This window comes from Staurois parvus, unplaced genomic scaffold, assembly GCF_062004578.1.
Source record: "Staurois parvus isolate SC_StPar_1 unplaced genomic scaffold, SC_StPar_1.0 ptg000424l, whole genome shotgun sequence".
In the NCBI taxonomy this organism is placed as follows: Eukaryota; Metazoa; Chordata; class Amphibia; order Anura; family Ranidae; genus Staurois; species Staurois parvus.
Genome location: NW_028318220.1, coordinates 1,409,959 through 1,424,992, shown reverse-complemented (window position 1 = coordinate 1,424,992; position 15,034 = coordinate 1,409,959).

The following is a 15,034-nucleotide window of genomic DNA, read 5'->3' as shown; positions in this document are numbered from 1 at the left end:
TGTGCTGGAGGTCAGTGGAACTTTGCCCTTTGTGCTGGTGGTCAGTGGAACTTTGCCCCCTTGTGCTGGTGGTCAGTGGAACTATGCCCCCTTGTGCTGATGGTCAGTGGAACTTTGCCCCCTTGTGCTGGTGGTCAGTGGAGCTTTGCCCCCTTGTGCTGGTGGTCAGTGGAACTTTGCCCCCTTGTGCTGGTGGTCAGTGGAACTTTGCCCCCTTGTGCTGGTGGTCAGTGGAACTTTGGCCCCTTTTGCTGGTGGTCAGTGGAACTTTGCCCCCCTGTGCTGGTGGTCAGTGGAATTTTGCCCCCTTGTGCTGGTGGTCAGTGGAGCTTTGCCCCCTTGCACTGGTGGTCAGTGCAGCTTTGCCCCTTGCACTGGTGGTCAGTGGAACTTTGCCCTTTGCGCTGGTGGTCAGTGGAACTGTGCCCTTTGTGCTGGTGGTCAGTGGAACTTTGCCCCCTTGTGCTGGTGGTCAGTGGAACTTTGACCTTTGTGCTGGGGGTCAGTGGAACTTTGGCCCCTTTTGCTGGTGGTCAGTGGAACTTTGCCCCCTTGTGCTGGTGGTCAGTGGAACTTTGCCCCCTTGTGCTGGTGGTCAGTGGAGCTTTGCCCCCTTGCACTGGTGGTCAGTGGAACTTTGCCCTTTGTGCTGGTGGTCAGTGGAACTTTGCCCTTTGTGCTGGTGGTCAGTGGAACTTTGCCCTTTGTGCTGGTGGTCAGTGGAACTTTGCCCCCTTGTGCTGGTGGTCAGTGGAACTTTGCCCTTTGTGCTGGTGGTCAGTGGAACTTTGCCCCCTTGTGCTGGTGGTCAGCTGGCTGTGACTTTTAATACATTTGTTTTCATTAACACCGCCAGCTTATGTTGGTGGTCAGTGGAACTTTGCCCTTTGTGCTGGTGGTCAGTGGAACTTTGCCCCCTTGTGCTGGTGGTCAGTGGAACTTTGTTCAACTTCAGTTCAACCAGCCTGTTGGATTTTATATGAGATTACTTCAATCCATCTATGGGCAGTCTGGTTGTTCTCAAGTGGATCCATTGATCGAATTCAGTTCAACCAGCCTGTTGGATTTTTTATGAGATTACTTCGATCCATCTATGGGCAGTCTGGTTGTACCCAAGTCGCTCCATCGATCGACTTCAGTACATTCAGCCTGTTAGATTTTTTATGTGAATACTGCCAGTGGCTATAACTACCAGCAGTGATCATTGTGTAGGGAAGGCTCCCCATTGCCAGAACATAATGGCACTGTGGGAGGGATTCCTCGTCAACACTGACTGTGTTGATGGAGGAATCGAGCAATTTTCTTTTCTTCCGCCCTTGGTGGAAGGAGAGAAAACTGAAAAATCTATGGCCTGCATTTCACTACTATTACTACTACTGCTGCCCATTTCATCTCAGGCCCCCAGAAGGGTAAAAGTTAGTAAACATGAAGACAATTGGATCTGTGGGCCAACCTGCGCTGTTTGTCAACTTCGAAAAAATGTCCTCTTTCTCTGTCCTCAGTGGTTGCCCTACACTGCTCTGGCAGTAGTAAAGTCACTTGTTATGCATGCGTTTTGAATTTCTTTGAAACCTTGGGAGCCGAAATTCCTAATAATAGCTAATTGTATCTAGATGTGTTAATGAAACCTTTACACTCTACGGTGTAAATTTCCCACTGGCTTCAGTAAGGTTTCACGCCATCTCTATTTAGCAGTATCTCATCTTTGACAAGGTTTTATCTCCGTGGTTTTAAAATGATTCCATGACACATGCTCACTATTTCTGAGACTCCTTTATATCCGTGGGACCCTGATAAGAGCTTGGGCTGCTGGCCAGGACATGAAGGTCATTGTGTCTTTGTCTGGTTCTACGTAAACCATTGTGGTACACACCTCCAGTCATTTCGGTGTAGGCCTGCAGCAAGGGTCTTGTCCCACAGGAAAGTGACTAAGGTGTTTTGGACTGAGGTGGAAATGCCTGGAGCTGCTCAGGGTATTTACAGATGAAATTAGCTGGAAGATTAATATTTGTTCTGCAGAAGTGAATCTTAAATAAAGACGACCTTGGCTACTACCGTATGTTATAGAATACACTGAACTAGAGGGTGATAGGAACAGATTCCAGCAGTTTGTTTATATGGTCATGTCCTGCCCCTAACTGGCTGTAAACAGGCAATACAGCTTCAAGGATCCCACTGCCTGCACAGTCTCATAACATCTACAATATCTTGGCAAGAAAAGTCTTAGACAAATAAAGCATTCCTGTATTTTTCCACTGAGTACAGGCTAGTGGAATCAGCCATAGGTCCTGAGGGCATGGCTGTATCTAAATATTTTACTAATCCAATAAATTAAAGTACTGATTTTAATTTTTTTTGTTTTATTCTGTAAAAACATGGAAATTTCCAGTACTTGTCTCACATACACTGAGATTTCATAACACAGTCATCAGCCCTTGTAAAGAGCTCCAGTCAATGCATAAGATGATTGTAAACTGAGCTAGTAAATATATTCCGTGTCCAATTTTACATTTTACATTTTAACTTTAAAAAGTTAAAGTTGACCTACTGCCAAAATAAGGCCTCCTGCCACCTTGCTCCTCAAAAGAGCCATGAAAGTGATGCAAAGCCAAACAACAAGCCACTATTATTTGTTTCAAATTTGAAAGTGTTTTGTTATATCTGCTCAGTAAGTGCCAAAAAATACCTGTTGATTTTGCCAGAAATTTGGAGAAGTGATAACTTTGTGTCCTCTGCCTGCGTTGTTCTCAGCATTGTTTCCAGAGACCTCTGTGGACTACAACCCCCCCATGCTATGAAGATAAAGAGAGGGAGGTGATCTGTAGTTCTAACACCCTTCCTGTCCTAGTGGAACAATGCTGCTTAGCTCTAGCTTTTGTGCACTGTGAAAGTGATCACCCTATGACAAGAAATTTGTTACTGACAGGATCACTGTAATAAATAGTTTGAAAAAAGGAAAAATAACACAGACACCAGATCACACCATGAACTGATAAGCTGCAATATGAGGTGGTGTAACCTCCCTAGCGGTCTGATTATGTCCATATTTCTGTGCTCAAAGCGGTACATTTTTTTGCATGGAAATATGTTTTTTTTTATTGTAGGCCTATCATTTTTAGGAATAACTCACTGAAATCTGTCCGAACAAGAGTCTAGTAAACATCCCGGGTATGATAAAATTTGAAACACAAAATCATAAATGATAATTTAATAGATAATCATAAAAAATAATAATATAATAATATCAAATTTAATTAAAAAATATAATCAAACCAAAAACACTGAAATTTGAAATATAGCGCCAAGTGCGCACATCACTGAGCAAAGTTGCAAAATCGTTTTCAGTGTCTGATGACGAATTTCCCCACTAATCATCACTCAATTCTACAAGTGGTTCTGATTTACTATCGCTGTTCTCTAGCTGGTCTAAAACCGCTTTTGACCTAAAGGGACGCTTTTTAGACACCATGGACATTTCTCAGTTTCCAGGCAGAAAGAACATTAAAAATGCAGGCAGGGCACAGGACAAAGCACTAGGGACAAAATGTATTTGAAATGCTTTGATACAGTAATGTTTTACTATGTGATTTTAGTGAATTTAGTGAATGTCACTTTTACAACTTTCAAATTTCCCGCCAGTTCGGTCCCTGTACGTCCTGACGTAGCAGGGAATGGAACCCAGATGACAGATGCCAGCATCCGCCAGAGGACATTGCCGAGGACACTGCAGGGGGGACATCGCGGGAGCGCAGGACAAGGTAAGTGAAGAAGAGATCCCGGAGCAGCGCTGCAAGGTATTCCCGAGTGTAGCTCGGGGTTACCACTTGTGGTGCTGAAACTTTACCCTGAGCTACACTCGGGAATAGCACCAGGGAGGTTAAAAGAGTTTCGAAACTAGTTTTGTAACATGCCAACAGATGGTAGCACAAGGCTGCATGCACAGTCACAGGGAGGACCGGCCTTCCTAAGTCAGTGTGCCAAAAGTCATTGTCCTGTGTACATCGGGAACTGTACAACTGGTGCTATTCTGACTATGTGCATTACCACATCTGCTATTTCATCATGGACAGAAAGTTAGAACAAAGAGAAAATGTGAAATTCTGTGTGAAACCCGTACACCCACGTTTCGGCACCAGTAATGATCCTTGACATGAAGGATGGGTCATCTACATCATGCTGATGGAGTTCTTGGCAAACTTAGATGCGGTGCTCCTTCTGCTCCTGGGTCAGCAACCTAGGGACGAACTTGGCAGCAACATGTTGCATGTTCAAATTACATGTAAGGATCACCTGGAGTGTTCCTTATGACACATGGACAATAGCAGTAATGTTGTGGATTGTTCTCCGACGGTCATGCACAAGTTGCCGAATGGTTTTGACATTTCTGAGGATTGAGTTTGTTGAAGGTCTTCCTGATCTCTTGTTGTCTTCCAGTGATGTTCTTCTGCTCTTGAAGCATGTGTGCCACTTAAAACACTTTAAATGGCTCATTGCATCATCACCATAAACTTGCCACATCATGTCAAACGTTTCTGTGACAGATTTGCTCAGTTTCATTCAGAATTTTAGGTTTGCTCTTTGTTCTAACTTGCTGTCCATGATAAAATAGCAGATGTGGTAATGCACGTGGTCAGAATAGCAGCAGTTGCACAGCTCTTGACCTACACAGGATGATATCTTTTACCTCACTGACTTTTGAAGGTCAGTGCTTTCTGTGACTGTGCCTTGTGCTGCCATCTGTTGGCGTGTTACAAAACTAGTCTTGAAACTTTTGTATATCACATTTTTGTGTCCAGGGATCCAGCGTTGTCCTAACCCGAGCCTATTTTTCAGTCATCTCCAGGTCTCTCTGACATCATAAGTAAGGAAACCATCAGTGAAGCCTCATGGTTACACAGCTGGATCCTGCTGTACTTTGTGAATGGTCCCACAGTCTTTTGGGACCTGTGATGTGTCCCAGAAGGCTGCAGGGAAAAGGGGGGGCAAACTTCTGCTCAGATCGCCAACCCCCCAAAAAAAGTGCCAGTAATTAAACAGGAGGGAGATGGATGCAAAGAAACAGAACTTCCTTTTTTGGGTGAAGTTCTGCTTTAAGTAGTTATTCCTATGCACTTACAGTATACCCCCTTCCTGCTCAGGCCAATTTTCACCTTTCATCTGTTGCGCTTTGACTCACGATTGCACGGTCATGCAACACTGTACCCATATGAAATTTTTACCATTTTTTTCACAAAAATAGAGCTTTCTTTTGGTGGTATTTAATAAACACTGGAATTTTTATTTTTTGCTAAACAAATGAGAAAAAAAAATTTGAAAAGCAAAATGTTTTTCTTTCCTGTTTTTGTTTTCTGTTATAAAATTTTGCAAATAAGTAATTTTTCTTCTTTGCTGATGTGCACTGATGAGCCTGCACTGATGGGCATGGATGAAGCTGAAATGATGCGCACTGAAGAGGCTGCCTTGATGTGAACTGATTGACACTAATGCAGCACTGATGGGCACTGATAAGCTACACTGATGGCCACTGATGAGAAGGTACTGATGAGTCTGCATTGATAAGGCAGCACTGATGGGCACTGATAGGCAGGGCTGATGGGCTATGATAATTGGGCCCTGGTAATCAGTGTAAACAATGTACTGACAGACTGGTTGGTTAACGGTTCTCCTTTCCTCCAACACTGTGCAAGGAAAGGAAATGCTAATAGCCGGCAAGTCTGTTTACATGAGACCAGTTGTCATTGGGCACCACTGATCACATGGTAAAGGGCTACTGTGATTTACCCTTTACCACGATCCTTGATCAGCTGTGTCCAAAGAATTAATGCAGAAAGTTTGGAGTTTAAGTTATAACCTAATTAATTATTGATTTACATTAATTTAAAAATACAGATGAAATGCATATAATGGAGCAATCAAAAGATCTGTAATTCTGTCAAACCTGTTACAAATAAGGAGTAGTGTCATCTCCCCTGCTGACAGTCTGCTGAATGGACAGTGAAAGAGCAGCAGCACACTGATGATGTAATCCCTCTGCTCACTCTGCCATCTCCTCCTATCAGCATACTTCTTGTCAACACATTTGCATGCCGCATATCTGATTGGCTCCCAGTGCTGCCCCTCCCCTTTTCTAGTTTCCAAAGGACACAGTGGTCACAAAGCGTGCTCAATGCACGCCCCAGGGAGTGTGTGGGAGGCACACAAATGGGAGGACATCCATGGACGTCCTCTCAGAACTGGAAGCTGTAGCCATCTTTTGGCTATAGTGTGGTCGGCAAGAAGTTGATGTACAGCACAATATACATTGTCAAGTGGTGTGGAGTATGTAATGCACTGTACAACACTTGGATGGTTGAGGAATGGTAAGATATAGTGAACATGGCAGCTTGCAGCACACATGATTCAAAATGTTTTCATGTTAAAGGTGTGAATTGGGCTACCTCTCATTTCCTGATTTTTTTTCCTGTATTGTAACTGTAAGGGAAGTGCTTCTATGTTAGACTGTAGTCTACTATAAAAATATTGAACTTTGCTGAACAACCCGTTTGTATATGTTCTCATTCCTGGGGAACAGACACGTCCTGTCTGAGAGAGCTACGAGGTTAGCGGCTTCCATCTTTGATTTAGAACCAGGCTGAGTACACCAGGTGGTGGGCTATAGGCACTTTTGTTGTGAGTGTATATTCATATAATTACCCCCAATAAAGGTACCAGGCAATTTTACACTATGGGATGTCCCTTTCTTTTTCTTCATACATGGTGATACATTTCTTTGCTGCTTGTGGAGCTGTGGAGGCAGCGGGTGTTTTAGGAAATTGTTCCTTATATGTCATGGACCGCCTTAAGGATAGATGATCACAGGCTAATGGATCCGGGGACCATTGGCTTTCTGGGCATTAATGACCACTCTAGAGATAGATGGTCATGGAATGAGGGTGAGTGTTAGTCCATGTGGGGCACTTTTGTTGAGGCCAGTGGAGCACCAATCAGGATATTGAATACAAGTTGAACACAAGCACGAGCACTTTCTTTTCACTGCAGCCGATAAACTCACGTTTGGGAGCTTTTCTGCATTTTTCTCAGCAGCCCCTGAACTCTCCCTAATGTTTTCCTATGTGTCCATGTACACATCTTCGTTTACAGTCGTTTACTGGCAGTTGAGTGCACAGTCATTTTTTTGAACACAGAAACCTTGCGTTCAGCAGTACATTAGCAGCGTTTCAAACGCAAAATGCTTGTAAACGCATGTAAATGCGGCTAAACGTGTTTATAGGCATTTGCAATTGAAAAAAATGTTTAACTCTTCATTTCCAGATGCTGTCCAGAGCCTTTTTTCATCATTAAAAATGCATGCAAAGTGTTTTCCCGATACTCAAATGGACCTAGCACACCATACTTTGAAGAATCGCATGAAAGAAAATATGTTAGACACTGCTGCAATAATTTCTGCACAGAAATGAGCTGGAACACATCCAACCACAAAAAAAAGACAACAAATACTGCTCTCTTTGCTTCTGCTTTCTCTATTTCTCTCAAAATGTCTGAAATAGTTAATTTTTTACTGCTTTTCAGTGCATTCTGGGCATTTTGGAAGGTCTTCTGAGGTTATCTTTAAAAAATGCTTCTAAACGCAAACGCACATAAACGTGGTATGCAAACGTGGCTAAACTGACCGTTTTTGACTTATGTTTTCCAGCAGTCATTTTCCATCGTTCAGAAGTATCTTGTGTATATGGGGCCTAATTATTGGACAGGTTTATGATATGTCTTAATAATGCATGTTTATGACAATGCGCGGTTCATCTGTCCTTTAATTTTATTCATTTGTATATGTTACTGGCCATTTCAGGATTATCTCCTTTACATAATTTAAATTATAATTTATATATGCTATCTCTTTAAAGCCCAAAACATTGCAGATGCATCAAAACAAAAGACATGCAAAGTCTTTGGTTTTCTCTAAAAAAAAAAGGATCCTAGGGTTGAGTATAAAAGCCAGTCCCCTGCAGAATAATTTGCTCTCTGTGGGGAAGCAGAGCTCTCTTTGAAGAGGTCTAACTCTTCCAAGTCAGAGCCAGAGCTTTCCAATCAGTGGAGAGCATGAGTTTTGCTGGTTGCAGTACTATACTGTAGGTATGAGCAGGGACGGACTGACAACTCATGGGGCCCCCGGGCAATAGGGGATCATGGGGCCCCTGTGCCCTTGCCCAAACTCAAAAAAGCCTATGAAAAAGGTACCAGGGGCATCTCATGGGGCCCCCTACTGACCCCAGGCCCTCCGGCAGTGCCCGAATTTCCAAATGGTCAGTCCGCTCCTGGGTATGACTCAGTATGGGGTGTGTTGGTCTTATGCAGGTAGATCCCACAAACAGCAAAGGTTCTTCTCTGTAGCTGCTGGCAGGGGACAGTCTTTTCCACTCAGACCGTGGTTAATTTAGAAATAAAGGGAACTGTAAATTGTTGAAGGCAACAGCTCCATTTTACCCCAGCATTTATAAACCAGTGCCACTGTTTCCCTTTTATTCTCTCTTTTTCTTTTTCGGTTGCCATCTCTCATCTTTTCTGCTTTTCTTCAGGCCTTCAGCACATCTCTCGGCTTGTTATGTCTCTGACACTCGACGGTGATCTTAAAAGCTTCAGCCACATAGATTAGAAAAGCGATGACAGTCAAGTGCGTGGGTGGAGTGTTTGCAGCACACTGTTTGCTGTTGCTATGAAGAGTTTTGTTGGCTCGAAGAACTACCTCTTAGCTCTGACGCCAGCTCTGCAAATGTGTGGTTGATTTCCTATGCAACCCTGGCACAACAGGCTGGATGAATGAGATAGGAAGAATCAAGGACATCAGAGGGTATCTCAGGTTGGGATACTTCCTCTAAAAGCAAAACAGTGTCATGTAATTCATTAGCAGAGAAAAAAATGAAACATCCTCCATAATTACCACATCTAGGATGAGATTTACGGCACTGTCTGCAAATCTGCTCATGTAACCCTTGAAGTGTAATAGGTCTGTCACCCAAACAGCACATATATTACTCTCAAAGACCTTACTGCATTGTTTAGCAGTAGGAAAATCAATGTAACTATTCGTATGTAAAAAGTTGCACTCCATCAGCTGGAATAATACATCAGCTGGAATAATATTGTTAATCCAGTTATTATTAACATTATTATTATTATACAGGATTTATATAGCGCCAACAGTTTGCTCAGCACTTTACAATATAACGGGAGACAATACAGCAACAATACAGTTCAATACAAGAGGGTTAGGAGGGCCTGATCCTGGGAGCTAACAATCTAAGAGGGTTTGAAAGAAAACTTTATTTTTAGCGAGCAGCATTTAATAAAATATCCCAAACAAAGACCCAGAATACAATAAATGCCTATGGAGGTTCTACCACTTCTTCTCTGTATCTTAACCCCTAGAGGCCGAGCGCACACAAATAAGTGGCCTCTCGGCATCTGGGCCTTGACGCCAAGCAGCCGCATATTTACGTACCATTTGAAAATACATATGTGCTGAGAGAGCGAGCTCACGGAAAGGTCCCGATCTCCCCTTGCGATCGGGAACTTTTCCGATCATGTGACCGCCGTGACAGCCTCCCGGCTTCTGAAACTCTTAAAGGGCAGGGAGGCATCGGCGCAAAAGGGTTAAACTAGAAGCTAGAATTTCAGTTGGAATCCTATTTTAAAGCTAAAATTTAGGCAAAGTGTTAAAGTGCCACTGTAGCTTTGGCGCAGATGCACATATGATGTAATGTTCCCTGCCCTCAGCCCCCGTAAGTCTCCTAGTCACCTGATTTCAATACAGCAAGACACTTAGTGGCTCATTTAAGTGGAAAGTGCAAAATCTGGTTCAGTTCTGCATAGAAACCAATCAGCCTCCAGGGCTTTTTTGTTGTTGTCAAAGCTTAAAGTGTTATTAAACCCACAACAGTATAATCAGTCTGTGTATACATTGAAGCATGCTTGATATACTTACTGTGGAACCTAAGGGGTTAATCCTCTGCATTGTGTAAAAAGGCTGTTTGATTCTGACTTCTCTGATCCTCCCCTTCATCCAGTGTCCCCCTCTTATCTCCTGAAAAGACATATGGTGTGGAGTCACTCTGCACATGCTCAGTTTGGTGTGTATTGCTAGAGAGGTTTTTTGTTTTCTTGGGAGAGTGCCTGTGACCAGCACAGTGCCAATCAGCACTGTCCAGACAGAAGTCAGGGGTTCTGACCTGTGCCCACATCACACATATTCCATTCACAAGCAGTAAAAGCACTTTAAAATAAGTTCTCATTAATTGCTGTATCTGTAAGCATTAGAATGTTATTAAAGCTGAACTCCAGAGAAAAGTAAAAGTCCTTCCTTGTAGAGCTGCGCCCGCACTGCAGGAGTTACCTGCTTATTCATGTGTAGAGGACCAGGTGAAGCAGTTTTACCTACCTGATCTTCTGCCCCTGCAGGCTCCTCTGCAAGGCTTTTACTTTTAATGGAGTTGGGCTTCAAAGCTCACAACACGGGCAATCAGGGTATATTTCTCCACCCGGGAGCCACAGGTGCTGCATAGAGATGCCCATAGAAAACACCGGCTGTCTGCATCCAGTGGCGAAAGTCTGTACTCATGCGCATAATTATGTAAAACACTGATGTCTACAGCCATTGATTTCTATGGGCAGCTGTACATAGCACCTCAGAAAAGAAAGATATTATACATAGTGCATTATCCTTTAATACAACATTCTTATAAACAATGTGTGAATTCACTCAGCTGTGTAACACACACGTGACCCCTTTTATGTGAAAAACGTGTTTGTGAGTCACTCATAAATGCCAAAAAAACCCAGCAAAAACAGTGTGCACTTCTAATTTAAGTAAGGAGTGAATACCCTTACCAATACTCAATATCAATCTCGCTTCAATGCCATCCAGATACACCACGATAGTAAGACAGCCCTCCTGGAGAGATCATCAAGGCTACCACCATGCTCCACCAAGATGCCAATAGTGTAATATCGCCAAAAACACCATATAAATAACTTTATTAATGTGCTCACATTATCACAGCCTTTACAAACGCCTTCAAATTAGGTATCTCAAACCTCTCTACTGTCCAGAGACCTTCCAAGATGTTAATATACTTCTTGCCACTTTCCACAATGGCCACTACTCCAATTCCGGTTCCCGTGTGCGTCTGACATCACTTCCCTTGACGCGTCTCGTCATCGGACTTATTCATAAGGGATGGAGTAGCTGCCATTTTGGAAAGTGGCAAGAAGTATACTAAACATCTTGGACATGATCAGCACAGGGCCAATCAGCACTGTCCAGACAGAGGTCAGGGGTTCTGCATCCTCCTAGAGCAGAATGAAAACTCCACCCACAAACTTTAACATGTGCTCTGCTGGACACTGATCGAAGTCACCAGACTGCTCTAACTGCTGATGAGAAAAGGTATTTAGCAGTTTATATTTACTTAAATATCTGCACTTCCATGTTGTGTGTACTGTGGGAGACCAGATGTAGTGAATGCAGGGTCCTGGGTTTAGAAACTCTTTAATTGAAAAAGCTAACGTTAGAGGCTGATTGGCTACCATGCACAGCTGCACCAGATTCTGAGGGCTCCAGTTTTAGTAAACCTTCCCTACTGTCCACAAAGCTGTCGAGCTGCTTGTCACAATCTTGTGAGCTAGACCTGCACATGTGCAGTAGACTTCCCATGTAATCCAATGGAGAGTTCATGCTCTATGCTCCAGCATAAGATTGAATAGAGAGTGTACTGGGCATACACAGACCCAGTTTAGAAGATTTTTGAAAAGTGGTTATGCAATTTTGTGGGTGATAGCTCACTGAATCAGTGACAGGTGAGTATAAGACTGGCAGGGGGGTTGGGGGTCAGGGGACAGTACATTATATATTGCATTATTGCATTCAAGGTGCATTTACACAATAACTACACAGATGTAGTAGAGTATTGTACTATGTTAGCCAATGATTAATGCAGAAAGTTTGGAGTTTAAGTTATAACCTTTATTGGAGGACGTAATTAATTATTAATTTACAATATTTAAAATATACAGATGAGGTGTATATAATGGAGCTGTAAAATTATCTGTAATCCTGTCAATCCTGTTACAACTAAGGAGTAGTGTCATCTCCCCTACTGACAGTCTGCTGAATGAACAGTGAAAGAGCAGCAGTACACTGATGAGGTAATCCCTCTACTCACTCTGCCATCTCCTCTTATCAGCATACTTCTTGTCAACACATTTGCATGCCACATATCTGAGTGGCTCCCAGTGCTGATCTTCCCTTTCCTAGTCTGAGTGCAATTGTGCAGGACATTACAAGAGATAGAAATCTGATAAAATACAGGGACTCGCACTAGCTGCATTTACAACACATTTAAAAGTGGTTCTAAATGCAGATTTTGTTTAACTTAGCATTAAGGTAAAAAAAACCTTCTGCATGCAGCCTCCCCAACCTCCTTATACTTACCTAAGCCCGATATCGATCCAGCAATGTGCATGAGAGCAGCAGCTCTCTCGGCTCTCTCCCTCTTAATTGGCTCAGAGACAGCAGCAGGAGCTATTGGCTGCTGCTTTCAATCACAGCCAGTGCGGAGGTGGCTGGAAACAGGGCTGAGCCCCAGTCTGTGTGTCAATGGACACACAAAGCGGTGCTTTGAAGCAAGCATGCACAAGTGCCCCTATAGCAAGCGGCACACTGAAAAGGGGAGCAGCCAGGAGCGATAGCAGGGAATCATCAGAAAAAAGCATCATAGCTGCTCTGTGCCATTGCAAAGAGCATGTAAGTATGACATGTTTGGTATTTTAATTTTAAAAAATCTGAGTATTTACAATCACTTTAATTGATACACTATATTGCCGAAAGTATTGGGACACCCATCCAAATTATTAGATTCAGGTGTTCCAATCACCTTCATGGCCACAGGTGTATGAAATCAACCACCTAGGCATACAGTCTACAAACATCTGTGAAAGAATGGGTTGCTCTCAGGAGCTACTAAATATTCCATGGTCAACTATTAGTGGTATTATAACAAAGTGGAAGCTATTGGGAACAGCAGCAACAAAGTGGTAGGCCACGTAAAATGACAGAGTGGGGTCAGTGCATGCTAAAGCACACAGTGCCCAGAAGTCACCAACTAAACAGCTAAAGACCTCCAAACTTCATGTGGCCTTTAGATTAGCACAACAACAATGCCTAGAGAGCTTCATGGAATGGGTTTCCATGGCCGAGCAGTGTGCATCCAAGCCTTACATCACCCATCACCAAGTTGGATGCAATGGTGTAAAGCATGCCGCCACTGAACTCTAGAGCAGTGGAGACATGTTCTCTGGAGTGAGGAATCTGGAATGATGAGAAAAGTACTTGTCTGACTGCACTGTGCCAAGTGTAAGGTTTGGTGGAGGGGAGATTATGGTGTGGGGTTGTTTTTCAGGGGTTGGACTTGGCCCCTTAGTTCCAGTGAAGGGAACTCTTAAGGTGTCAGCATACCAAAACATTTTGGACAATTTCATGCTCCCAACTTTGTGGGAACAGTTTGGGGATGGCCCCTTCCTGTTCCAACATGACTGCGCACCAGTGTACAAAGCAAGGTCCATAAAGACATGGATGAGTGAGTTTGGGGTGTAGGAACTTGATTGGCCTGCACAGAGTCCAGAATCTCAACCCAATAGAACACCTTTAGGATGAATTAGAGCGGAGACTGCGAGCCAGTCCTTCTCGTCCAACATCAGTGCCTGCCCTCACAAGTGCAATTCTGGAAGAATGGTCAAACATTCCCATAGACACACTCCTAAACCTTGTGGACAGCCTTCCCAGAAGAGTTGACACTGTTATAGCTGCAAAGGGTGGGCCAACTCAATATTGGAATGTCAATAATGTTCATGTGCGTGTAAAGGCAGGTGTTCCAATACTTTTGGAAATATAGTGTATATACATAGCTGCATGAATTGTTTTTGTCTTTTATAGCTTCTTGTACCTAAGCTTTTACTTGCATTGTGATAAGATCACGTTTCATCCATTCCTGTGAGCCCATGCCTCCTCTAGGTGATGTGTAGTGGTGGGTTCCTTATAACCTACTGTCTAGACATACATATGGTGCAGAAGCTGCAACTGACATTCCTGCCAACAAGTTAGGGACACCAGCCAAGGAGAGCTGTTGCCTACAGAAATGTGGGATGAAACAGTCCATTTCACTGCCAAACAGAAATACACAAGATATGAAAAGTTCCCTGTACTTCAAGTGGATGTAAAAGCAGAAGACTTTTTTCCTTCATGCATTCTATGCATGAAAGTAAAAACCTTTTGCATGCAGCTCCCCTCCCCAGCACCCCCTTATACTTACCTGAACCATCTCATTCCAGCTATGTGCATGAGAGCAGACACTCTCTCTGCTCTCTCCCTCCATATTGGCTCAGACACAGCAGCAGGAGCTACTGGCTGCTGTCAATCAAACCAGTGAGGAGGAGCGGAGCCGAGGAGCGCACTTTGTGTCTTATAGACACACAGAGTTGGCTCAGGAGTGAGGACTCAAGAGCAGGTAAGTATGACATGTTTGTTATTTTTAAAAAGTAAAAACATCTACATTTGCAATGACTTTAAAGGAAAGCATTACAGAAAATGCTAATTGTCTGGCTGTCTTGTTGGCTTCATTTATTATAAATTAGATGCAGAAAAAAATGTTTCAGGTAAGTAACTCAAAGTGTTAGAGCTAGAGAATCAGCAAAACAACCAGGTAATCAGTATTCTGAGAATTAAAGTGTTACTAAACCCAGGACCCTGCATTCATGATACCTGGTCTCCCACAGTACACAGAACATGGAAATGCAATTATTTTAGTAAATATAAACTGCTAAATACCTTTTCTCATTAGCAGTTAGAGCAGTCTTGTGACTTCTATCAGTGTCGAGCCGAGCACTGGTTAAAGCTTGTGGGAGGAGTTTTCATTCTGCTCTAGGAGGATGCAGAACCCCTGACCTCGGTCTGCACAGTGCTGATTGGCCCTGTGCTGATCACATG